Source organism: Thunnus albacares, chromosome 3 (assembly GCF_914725855.1).
Source record: "Thunnus albacares chromosome 3, fThuAlb1.1, whole genome shotgun sequence".
Taxonomy (NCBI): Eukaryota; Metazoa; Chordata; class Actinopteri; order Scombriformes; family Scombridae; genus Thunnus; species Thunnus albacares.
Window position 1 is genome coordinate 12,597,499 of NC_058108.1, and position 12,669 is coordinate 12,610,167.

Consider the following 12,669-nt stretch of genomic DNA (forward strand, 5'->3'; position numbering starts at 1 on the left):
GCAACAGCTGTTCTTCAGATTCTTTGAATTTCAGCACTTCCCTTCATGTAGAGCCCACACACTCTGTTTAACTTTTGTGAAAGTAAAGGGTGAAAGAGTGCACTGCACAAACCTCCCTCTCAGACATATGCTTTCACACATTTGTACACAGTGCCATTGAAAAGGTAGTCTAGAACCTTTTGTTTGCTGAATAACAAGTTGTTACAAAGGCTCATTAATGAGGACCTCAGTGTATGACTGAAAATGGTTGTTTCCTATAATGATTTCAGGGTTGCATGAACTGCCCTATATTGTGGCTAGTGAATAAAACAGGACCAGCAGTGCAACTCATTTTAAGTGTTTGAACAACCTTGTCAATTCATCGAAAACATACATACAACCAGTTGTGTCACATGCTGCCTGCTGCTCTGTCGAGTATTTTATATCATTTTGATTCCATTCCTTTTATATCATTTTGATTCCCCCCCCCCCAAAAAAAAAAAAAAAAACAGTTTACGGGACATCTCCTGTCAACAAGGCATATGAGTGTAATTTTTTACACTGGATCATGGCTGACTATTGGACATTCAATCTCAGCTTCAGTTAATGCAAAGCAGAAAAAAGGACCTTTATTCAAGGAAGTACAAGAGGCCAGTAGATGCGCATCAGTGTCTGCTTTGCCTGTTGGTTAGTTAGATAACAGAACCAAAACTCAGCTGTTTGAGATAAGAGAGCTCACACTTGTCATGCCACAGATAGTAAAGAGTTGAAAAGATAGGATGTTCTAACTGATGAAATCATTTTTGCTGCTGCACTTGGGAACACAGATTCGGTAAAGTCTGTTAATTTTGTCTTCTTTTGTACTAAACTGCTTTGTGCTCCTTTTGCCGCCTGTAACTGTCTAAATGTGGGTCATCCCTAGCACATTTTTGCAAGTGTCAGACCGCCAACACATTCTTTAGTGCCTGTTTACCACCAAGCCAGTGTTTCTAAACTTGGCTCATCCTGCTGTCCCCCTTCCCTTGTCTAGCCTGGCTCACATCCTGTCCCACCATGTCCTGACCCACTTGTAGCCAGGTCTGGTTAAGGCTTTTGCAGCCCAATTCGCTGTCACCGAAACATCCCGAGCTTTACTCTGTTGTTTTAATCCGCCTGTGAGCTGCTGGCTTGTCGGTCACTCATATCATCTAATGGTCTCACATATAGAGCCTTGTACTTATACAAGCAAACATTCACCTTCAGAGAAATGTGGTCATTTTATTAATTTTTTTGTCAGGCAACGTGGTCCATTGAAACAGAGAGCACAAACCACAAGAATGAAACCTGATTACATGTCATTCATAGTAGTAGACAGAGTTCCTCAAGGGAAATTTTATATCAGGAAGGAAATTTAGTATGCCTATCCCAGTGAAATGTTTGCTGATTTAGCTGCTTTATATACACTTTTGTCATTAGCATTTCCCAGCACTGCACCTGTCTCCTCTGATTCAGAAATTTTCCATCCACTTTTCTGAATGAATCTGTCAGAGCTTTTTCCTGCAGTGTCTAATTCACTTACTCCGCTAGATGCTGTTTGCCAAAAACAATGAAGAGTTATGGCCTGCTCTAGGGAGAGGAGCTTATCATCCAGCGTGCTGCTTCAAACAGCATTAATAAAGGACTGTACTGCCAGCACCACATGACTTTAGAGGCCTATGAGAAAATTCTGGAGCTGATTTCATTGACTGATCACCAGGACACTCATTTACCCTCTTCCCTGCTGCAAGGTCGAGATGCTGCCCCAACAGCTCCCCTCCCCCACCCTGCTTCTTTCTGCCAGACACAGATGAAATGACCCTTTAGCGTATTTTACACCGCAGTCATGCTACAGTGTGGCAACGGACAGTGAGTCAGATCTCTGCGGCAGCTATGTGACGTTAATAGGAATGTATACAGTATACCGGAATGGCCTTAGCATATGTGTGTACTGGGTCTGAAATTAACACCCACCAAGTGCCAAATGTGGGTAGATTTTCCGTTTGGCGAGTAAATCTCTGAAGGCTATCCACCACACTGGTGGGTAAATGAATTGGGGGAGACTCAGCAGCCAGATATTTCTCCATTCTCTGTCTAGGAGCAGCTGAGATTGAGACTAAAATGAGAATAGCTGGTCCACCTTAAAAGTCAGGCCTGGCGGGGGTTCTCGTTGGCCTGGTAGCCCACCAGACCTGTACAATTATATGGGAAACACTGTTGATGTCAGGAATATTAATTCTTTTATTGACATTTTAGATTGTTTCCAGTGAGATATTATTGAGTTCATGTAGTGACTTTGCTGTTGTAAAAGTTACTGTTGCTGCTTTAGAAACAATATTTAGTTATATTTAAATGTACATGTGACACAAAAAATTACTATTTTGGTAAAATAATATGCTTGACCAGTGGATTTTCTTTGTCTACCAGTCCCATTGGCAGTTGAGTCAAAAAGTTAATTTGGGACACTGTGTTTATGCTTGCTGCTAATGTGTGGTTGTATTTTGGGCTGCTTAAAGCTCTTTCTTCTTGCTGTTAACCAAAATATGTAAAATGTGTAGCAAGGCTCGATTGTTATGTCTTTGAGTGCAATTAGAGGCAAAAAATTGTTTACCCAATAAAAGTATTTCCCACAAATGAAGACTAACCCAAGTGATTCACACAACGTTGTATCAAACATCCAACTGCAGAGTCAGATTTATCATCCTTTATATATATCTGTCACATTTCCCTTCAGATAAGTGTGCATTGTCACATACTACTCACACACAGAGCAGCATTAATCTCTGAAGAGCAGTGTTCAGAAACCAGCAGCTAGCTTGTTCTACCCTCCTCTCCTTTCCTTACAGTCACTGCTATTGTCTCAACCTGTCCTGGAAAAAATCTGATGCTCAGGAAGCTCAAGCAGCATTTACTGAAACTATTCAATAAGAGATTCATCTCAATTAATAAATTAACTGAATGTTGTAATAGTGATGGCAGAACAGGCAATGAATATGCTTTGCCAGCACCTCTTTTTCTTCCTCTCACTCTAAATTGGGACAGCAATACTGCTGCAGTTCCTGTAACTCGTTGCTCATGAGGAATTCTCATTGACCTTTAAGCAGTGGTTCAGTCCTGTGTAGAGAACGGACAGAGTTGATCATCTCGACGTTTAAAGACATAATGTTGGCACAATATGTGTAACAACTGGTTTCCTTTTTCCTCCATCAGCACTAAATATTTTTTTTAAATATAGAAGACACTGTACATGAAAGGAAGTATCATATACATAACGTTAACATATATGTTAAGTCAGAAGGTTTGGAAATTAACAAAATTGACAAAATAACAGGCCAACTTGAGGATGTACATTTTTTTTAAGAATATTTCACCTATTTAACTTTTCAGTCTACTACTTTATTACATGTCTTGGATCTTAGTACGACTTATTTACCTTTTGAAACCAGAATTCAGTAAGAACCTCCACAAGGGGGTTTTGTCTTTTTTAAGTGATTCATTGACTTTAGTTTTTATTTGACACTCACAGAATCAGATCAATCTTTGATTTGTATTAAGTTATTTATAACTATTGAGCTAAACCTAAATAGACGTTATAAGAGATTGGAAAAAGGTTTTGGATTCACTAAATGGATGTGATACTTGATTAAGATTTGATAAAATGCAGATGAACCCCAAAGTACTGTGTCCTCATATTGTCAGTATTTCCTGTATGTTTATAATTAGCTGACAGAGTTAAAGCTTTTAGTGAGACATTTATGTCTAAGGGAGCCCTTACACCAGCAGAAATCTATGTAGTGCAGCATTTCTTGTTCTCACTGTGATGACTTTTTGATAGTCGGCAGATGGCCATCCTGCTGCTTTCTATGCTTTGGTGCACACATATAAGCAGTCATGCATGCATCACCTAGCAGTACAGCTTAACATATTGCATGGCCCACCAAATATTTAGGACCTTACATTTATATAAGGTCTGTGTCCTTGGCAGATTGTCCCCTCCTCCCTCCAAGTTGGTAGTTCCAGGCTGTTCTGCCATTACAATGCACACTGTAGCAGTGAGCTCACTGGAAGGAGAGAAGTGGGTGGTATAGCATGCAGAGACCAAAGGCTCTATTGTTGCATCTATTCAATCAGGAGCTTGTTCTCTCCCCTCTCCCACATCCACTCTACACCTAGGCTTAGACACTGTTCGACCTGATGGGTGGAGAAATAATGGACCTAATTTAGACAAACCTGTAGGTGTAGTGCCTATACAAACAAACAATGTGGACACTTGTGATGCACCAAAGTTGGTCTTATGAAAATAGGGAGGACATTTCAGCTAAGAGTATTAAAAGTGTTATGAATATAATGTTTTTTCATTATATTCACCTCCATCATCTCTCAAGATGCAAGAACAGCTCAAACTATTTAACTGTATGGCAAATATTTCAATAAGTACAAATAAAATAGTATTAGTACTATATCAACACAGGAGGCTGTATCCACAGCATCCCTGTAGCATTGCAGGTCTAAAGCTGTTTAACTGGTTGGCCCAGCTATAGAGAACAGGGGCATGGAGGCTTTTGATACATTGCAGGGTCTTTTCCCAAGAGCGGTTTCACCTAGTTAGGCTTGCAAGAGCCATTCCCTATTCAAGTGCTCAGTCTATACACATATATTGAAAAGGTTAGATGAGTCATAGTGAACCCAGCCTATTTGAAAAGCCTAATGGAGCAAACTGAGCTCTTAGTACCATTGTTTGGGCCCCAACAGCTGCTGCAAGGATAATGAACACAGCTGTAAACGTTCATGATAAATTGAAGGTCAAAAAATCACAGTTTGACTGATCAATAATGTATTAAGTGACAATGTGCAAAGTAGTACTGACTGATGAATCGAATTTTCATCGTCATCGCAATGTGAACATGCGTAATAAACACAGCGCAAAACACCATAATTAAGAAGGGGGTGGACAAATCTAACTTTACTTTGCATTTATTCTGTAAAACACTAAAAGCAAGGAACTTTTAGTCTTAAATGAAAACAACGTTTAAGATTTAAAAAAAAAAAAGCAGCTTATTTCCAATCATTGCAGTCGTTCAGGTGTAAGGATCAAATAACCCAGACAGCTCTGGACAAACTCAGTAATTAAGTAAGTGAAATATGAGGAAAGAAATAAAATCCAAACACAGGAAAGGACTAGGAAATATTTCTCTCCTCTTGATTTCACTAATGTTCCACTTAACGGATGAAACCTGTTCCTTCTTCCTGATCATCACTAGTACCCTGATAAACCAGCGTAGCCAGTGTCTAAATTCTAACCTCCAAACTTTTGTACATGAATATATAAGTAACCTCTTGACACCAGTGTTTTTTTTTTTATTTTTCACACTTCCCTGTGTATTTGAGTCAATCAGAAGAAACCCAAAATTTTAAAGCTGCCTACTCAGTAACTTTCCTCTTGCTCTCCCCCCATCCTCGACAATGACCTAGTTTGGAGTTTATAGCTTTGCTCTGTGAAATAAAACCCAGGAGGATTTTTCCTCTCCATATGCCTACTCTATACCTCATTCTCTATAACCTATTCAGCTCAAACCCAGACCCTTTTTTGTTATATCATGTTGGGTAAACAGATGCCTGCAAAATTTTGTGCGTCAGAACCATTATTTCAAAAAGCATGCCTTCTGTCTGCTACAACCTGTTTCATTCATCATCTGTCGTTTGGCAGCACTGACATGATCACTAAAAGTGGAACACTAATCTGAATGCCTAATAGTCTCAATTGTTCTTGTGACCCTGATCATCCACCAGACAGCATCCTAACGTCCTCTTTGCGAGCAACAGCAACATTGAACATGGCCCAGTCAGTCCAATTAATTATTGGCACAGGCATAGTTGACAATGCCCAACGAAAATACAAATAATGTGACTAGGCTAGTGTGTGATCTCAACACTGTAATGACGTCCCTAAAACGTCAAGGCCCAGGATTGCCCAGGGGTAGTGGGTGGGGACTCGTAATGATTTTGCCAAGCATTGGCTAAATGATGTCACAGTCCTGCCAGCAGCCCTCACTTGACACCAGTTTTTGTTGATATGTGACATCAAGGGTGGTGTGTAGTGATTATACAATTTTGTATTCGGTCTTTAAAGAGGAAACATGAGGAGAGCAACTTCAGAGAAGGCCTAAAGTGTGTCAGCGCACCCAATAATATGGTTTGTTTTTTGACAGGGGGCCTCATTTATCAGTGTGACTGCATGTGTAGGCACTGAAATGATAAAAGTAAAATTTGAGTGTCTAATGGAGTACTTGCCGACTCATACTACTATCTCTACACCTTTTAATCTGTTATTAATACAAGCACAAATAAGAATGCTGGCCAAACATAAAACCAGTGGTATTTGTACTTAAAAAAACAAAACAAAACCAAACAAAAATTATGTAATGTGTTCAGTATTGGTTTATAACTGAGACCAAATGCCTAAGTCAGCATAACTCATTTGTTTTTTACAAGAGGAATATGTTTAAACATATGAACAGAACATTTCCACATGTTTCTTAAACTCTGCAGTCAGTCCACTTCAGAAGTTCTCTTGAATACTGTGGAAATACAGCCAGATCGACTGCTGCATCTCAGCTATTATGTGCTTTGTTTTGTTTTGTTATGTTTTGACATCATCTCTAAGCTGTCGTCATCAAGTATCTTAATCTTAAAACTGCCCCCAAACCAAAATGTTCCCATTTTCCCAGCCGCCAGAAAAGCCAACTGACAAAAATAGCAAAAGCTGACCTCTGGGCGGCTGTCGTCTCTGTTATGCAACCATTTTCATAAGCTCCAGAGATGTGACACTGCTGCCGAGGAAGTTGGAAGTGTTCTCTGGTCAGAGTGTTGGTCCCAGAAGGCCTACAGGCCATGAATTGAACCATATCTCACTTTCAGGATTGACCAGATGAGCAAATAGCGCTACCATTAAATAAGACACAACCAAAAAGTGTTAAAGGTTCTTAAAGTATAATGACAACAAGAGAATGGTCTTGTCTAACCAGCCTTGGGTGTTTGTGGCGTTTTGTCCTTTACTGTATAAAATTTGATATAACAAAATATTACCAACAAGTCAGTTCATGTCTTCAACAGCTCTATCTGGTTCTTTTGAACAGCTGTAAATTCACTGAGACATTGCATCAGAGCTGTCTCTTTGTTACAAACGCTTTGGGTCAGGGTGTTTCTCACTGTTAATGCAGTCTGTAACAACTATCTTTCACCATTATATTGTGATACAACTGTGGACGTAACTTCCCTTCTCTAAACAACGGGCATGTTTGTCATATTGTCTCGATGTGCAGTGCCAGAAAGCCTGATGTCTGTAACTGTGGCATTATGAGTAAATTCTTTACACTTCCTTTATCTCGTATGTACTGTAAATCTGTTGTGTTTGCCATCAGTATGACTCAGCACTAGCGTTGATGGCACAAGTTTCTGCACATTCATTACTAAATAAAGGGATTTTGCAAAAGCCAGTTAACTTGTGACCAGTGCAAGATCAAACCTGAGAACTATCCTTTAATATCTCTGGGTGTGGTGGATCACTGTAGGCTCTGTTGTACACATATGAGCCAGATTGTTTCATGGCAGTGTTAGATTTTAAATGATTTCTGCATCAAAATGTTAGTATCTTAAACAACCAGTTATTTACTTCATTGAATTAGCCTAAATTGAACATTGCCATCTGATAATTTTATCCATAAATTTACATTCCAGACATTTTATATATTGCTATATTAATTGATATCCTGATTTTAAAATTTCATTAACTGTGAAAGAGAATTTTATCCATATCATCCAACCCCCATTGACATATGGAAGGCATGTTTTAACAAACTTAAACTTAAAAAAAAAAAAAAAAAAAAAAGTTTGAATGTCCTAGTGAGTTCTTTTTCCTGTATTTGTTGGCATCGTGCTCGCAGCTATATTTAAGTTTGTTTTTTATGCAACAAGTTTAAGCTAGATAATGCCCGGGCTGCCTGCCAATACATTTGTTTATTGCCTGTTGTACACATATACGTGCACCATGCAGCCCTTTGTAATCTTAAAGTGTGTTATGTATCCCCTTGGAATTCCTAAATTTCCTGAATCTCCTTTCCTGAGCTCTTATTTTTCCATACCCATATCCTTGTCCGTTGTCCAAAGGGGAAAAAGTTTTGCGTGTATGCAGGAAGGGATTAAGTAACAGTGTATTGTTTTGATATTTTCTCTCATGTGCCCCTGGAAAGCATATAAAATCTCCAGCCAAATTCTTGGAAGCATTACTCATAGCTTGGCCTGCCGAGGTGTGTCCCAACGTATCCTGTCACCATGGAGACTGGAGGACGATGTTCTTGCACTCTTTCTTACACACGCACAGTTGTTTCAGCTGGTCTGGAAACTTGGAAAGATTTTGTCCTCTTTTTTTTTGCAGTCAAGTGTTCCAGAAAGGAGCTGAGGAAACGACAAAAATATATTTATAAATTTACTGTTGTGGAGTTTGGTTGTGGCTGATCTGGGTTGATGTGTCATCACTCTGCCCGCTCCTTATCCCAGCAACTGCCTACGCGGAAGGGTGTTGTCATGTACAACCATGAATGTTTGTTGTTAAACTGTCGTTTTTGGCTGCTTACTGAGAAGTTATGTAGAAATCTGGTTTGGATGATTATTGTTGTTAAACTGTTAAGCACACACTTAGCAATGCTTTTTAATTTTTGATTCATTATCTATAGTTGGATTCAGTAGCAGGTTCTATGACTGTATCCCATCCCCCAAGTTCAGCACATTTTCTCTCCGTAATAGAAGAGAAGAGGAGAAAATAATGAAAAGGTGACTTAATGAATTGCTCTTCAAGACGCACTTCACACTGTTTGCCAACATTACATAGTAGATCAATGTAGACTTATGTAATTATCTGGACAAATGCCAAATGACTTAAATATTGACTTAGTTTCATTTTACTCATTTAGCTGTGAGTCATGCATGCATGACGTGTGACTGGCGGAGGTTCTTTATTAGAGTGTCAACGGAGATAAATGCGGGTAAGATCCTGTTAGAAGTGAGTTGACGCATCCTGGTTTGTTAACTAAAACAAGATCTTATGTAAACACCCAATGAAATGCTGGGAAAATGGGTTGCTTGGTTGGTAGGGTCAAAAAAGGTCAAAAGGCCTAGAGATGAATTTTGAGACACTATGTTAACCAGCACATCATAGACAAATTGCAGCGTTTGATACAGAAATATAATTAGTTTGTTAATAGGTATAATTTTTTGATTTTTGCAGCACATTGATAGTACAAAAGTCATTTGCCAAAAGACTTCTACATGGTATGTTTGTGACACTTATTGCAATGAATAATTTATGAGCTTCTCTTTAACTTTGTTAAAGTCAGCGTTTTATTCACAATAAACCATCATGGTCAGAGAGCGCTGCATGATTAATTGAAATAAAATTGAATAAATAAATCCACTTCTGCTAATATGGTAAAAAAGTTGTGCAGTCTGCTGTGTGTAACTGGATTCAAAGGTGATGATGACAGTTACGCAGAAGCTCCTACATTACTTTGCAACCAAAAGTAAACCGCAAATTTGTAAGATCACCTGAAATGTCACGAAAAGGCCTGGAAAATTTCAGTGGAAAAGTTTCTGAGTAGAAAAAATGGGGACTGTCATTTTGACAAGAATGCAGCTCTATGTTCAAAACCGCAGTGTATTAGAGCTACTGCTGTTACCGTATTACCGTGGTAACGCAATTACGTCACACCAACCGCAGAGTCAAGCTGATCACCGCTTCACCGCTGAGTGAGTGGCTCAAGTGATGGGACATTATCTCAGGCTTGACATAAAGAATGCTGAAGATGGGTTTTTTTCCTGGAAATGTGTCTCAAAAAGTGGGGTCGTCCTGTATTCGGGGTCCAGACAATTACGTGTTCCTTTTGAATGGATAAAGTACTGGCGTAAAACCCACTCCTACACAGAGTGTTGCATTATGGGTTGGTTGTAACATTAATCTTGCTAGGCTAGCGATTGTCTTAAAGTCAGTTTATAGTGAGTGTGTTAGTCAGTCAGTACTAAAAGTGTCAAATTATTCCAGTTTAACCTGCAGGAGTTTCTGAAGGCTCGTATAACGTGTTTTTCTGCCACAGAGGAAATAAATTCATGACGAGTGAAAATGAGTCCAAAGCCTCTTCTAATGTCTCTACTGCAGAAGTGGAATATGTCAAGCTGCCAAATACCACTGTGACAAATGATAAGCAGCTCAAAAACACAAACAGGCAATCGTATAAATGCTAACAGCTGGAGAACATCATTTTTGACTGCTTCCAAGAGCCTGGTAGGAGAATGTGTGCGTATGTAACTATACTATGATGTAAGTTATATTCAAAAAGTATTTTTCCAAAAACAGGTGTTGGAAAAGGGGGGTCATCTTATAATCAGGGTCGCATTGTATTTGGGCCAATACAGCACTTAGGAACCAATTATTATATAACACCTGAGGTTTAAAAATTTTCTTGTTTTGTAATGGCTGTTATCGCGGCAGTTTGAATGGCTTTGCTAATTAACACGGTAAGGAAAAAATCAATACCACAGCAGCTCTAGCCCTAATATTAACTTTATTGTTTTAAAGCCAGTGAGATGATCAGAAATGGCCAGATTGGGTCTCTGTGTATTTTGAGAAACCAACACTGTAGCATAGCAGTGTGCCCTTACATTCCCTTTTTAAGGAATAAACTCATGACATTTTAATTTCCTGGTCTTTATACTAAAACAGTTGGGCTATTTTCAGTGCACAAGGGGCAGCTTAAGGTTTGGCTATTGGTTTGGTTTTGTCTGTTTTTCATGAAGCAGAGAAAGGCCTTGAGTTTTTTTGTTCCTCATATAGTTTGCATTCACTATCTCATGTATAGCAAACCCTGTGGTTTTCTTCAGTAGGTAAGCCTATTGTGTAGGTGGTTGTTAACCGTGAGAAGTAGTGGTGTTATTGACAGAGCACGGCACTTGTGGTTGAGTTTGTTGTCGATGGTTGTTTTTGATGGGTGAAACTGATGTTTACAGTCAGTGCCGTTATGCTGACGGCAGTACAAAGCCGGCGCCCAGTGTTCCAGAGCATCAGGGCTGAAAGACCCAGCTCAGCATTCACTCAGTCAGTGGACAGTGGGCAGCTGATCGACTCAGTAGCCCTGGCAGCGGTATGCCAGGAACTGCTGAACTCTATAGACTGCCTACTCGCACACAAAACAGAGGCTGCTGCTGCTCAACATACTAAACAGCCTAAACCTATGCTTGTGTATGTGGAAATGCTCTGAACAAGGCAACATTGTCCTAACTAGACTTTATTTGTCTTGTTTTGCATTTTAGAAGATGAAAAATCTATATTAAGACTGATATACGTATGGATCGATTGTTGCAAGTGGAAGAATATCTACCTTCAGCTTCCTGTTCAGCTTTGTTGAATTTTTAAGCTCCGTCTTATGTCACAGTGATTTTCTGTTCTCATGGGTTTTCACAGGAGCTCAAAGACATACAGGTTGTCCTTTGCTCCACAGAACACAGCTCCTTTATCAGCGAGACTCAGCTGACGGTAACTCAGCCGACTCCAAAAGTCTTGTGAGCAGCACTTGCTCTTGCGGTTGATCTCGCGCAGTCTGTCCTCACTCTCCTCTTTCAGGCTTAAACCTCAGTCGGCACTATATTTGCAGACCATGTCCTGTTGATGAAGTGGATTGCAGCTTGATAGCATTCCACTCTGACCTTTACAAAGCCTTTATCTGTCTTTGCTTCCCTTGCCCCTTTTTTTAAATCTGTATCATTCACATGTCTGCCTGTTCACTGAAAGATAAATGTATTCATTCAAATCCTGGAGACTTAAGTTTCAGGATGGAGCTTCACAGGCCATTCAAAATGAGGAAATATATCACCTGTTTATGCAGAAAGGATACATGAGATAATAGGCTCAGACAAGCTCATATTATGACTAACTTTGACCATCTCTAGAACACGTTATCATGAACATCATGTTACTGTTTAGACTTGCCAGTTATGTAACCGCGCCAATCAGATCCAAGATTGGAGTATGGTGGCGATAAAGAAAAGGATGAAAATGGGTGCTGCTGTAGTCACATTGTGCCAGCTAAGGCCTAGTTGCATAACAGCTGTCTGGCGTCTTTACAAGAGTTTGCCTGTGTTTTGCGTTTATGAGAACACATAATTTTGAGACACAGTGTTGCCCTTGGGCTCAGCGGCTCTTATTGTGTGTTGAGCCCTTTGTTGAATAAAAAAGTACAGTCGTTGAGCTGGGGCCATTTTGTACTTAGGTCGAGTGTGAAGTTTTGAATGTTGCAAAGTTAAAGGAGCTTTTGTTTAGCCTCTCACTTGTTTGCACATAGAGCTCTTGTCTGCCCACCTTTTCAAATTCTTCAGTCCCTCATAGCTCAGTATTTGCATACTTGAGAATATGTGAACTTTTTCCTTATTAATCTTGTGGAAGTTTTCCAAACATTACCCTTTGCCACATAGGCGTTGTCTCAAACACTGTTGTCAGATTTTTTTTGTCTGCCCTCTGGGTGGTATGAAGAGAGATAACACTGGAGGTATTGGAATCTCTTTTCTATCCTTCTACTCCTTTATTCACTAGCATGAAACTTGAAACCTAAAAGATATCTTCCCAGGTTGTGT

At 39.5% G+C, this 12,669-nt stretch overlaps 1 protein-coding gene across 2 annotated transcripts in view; it reads left to right on the plus strand.

Annotated features, from left to right (window-relative positions):
* Window positions 1-12,669, plus strand: part of si:dkey-237i9.1 (SEC14-like protein 1) — a 32,566-nt gene that overhangs the window by 6,654 nt on the left and 13,243 nt on the right. The gene's annotated exons all lie outside the window — the stretch shown is intronic.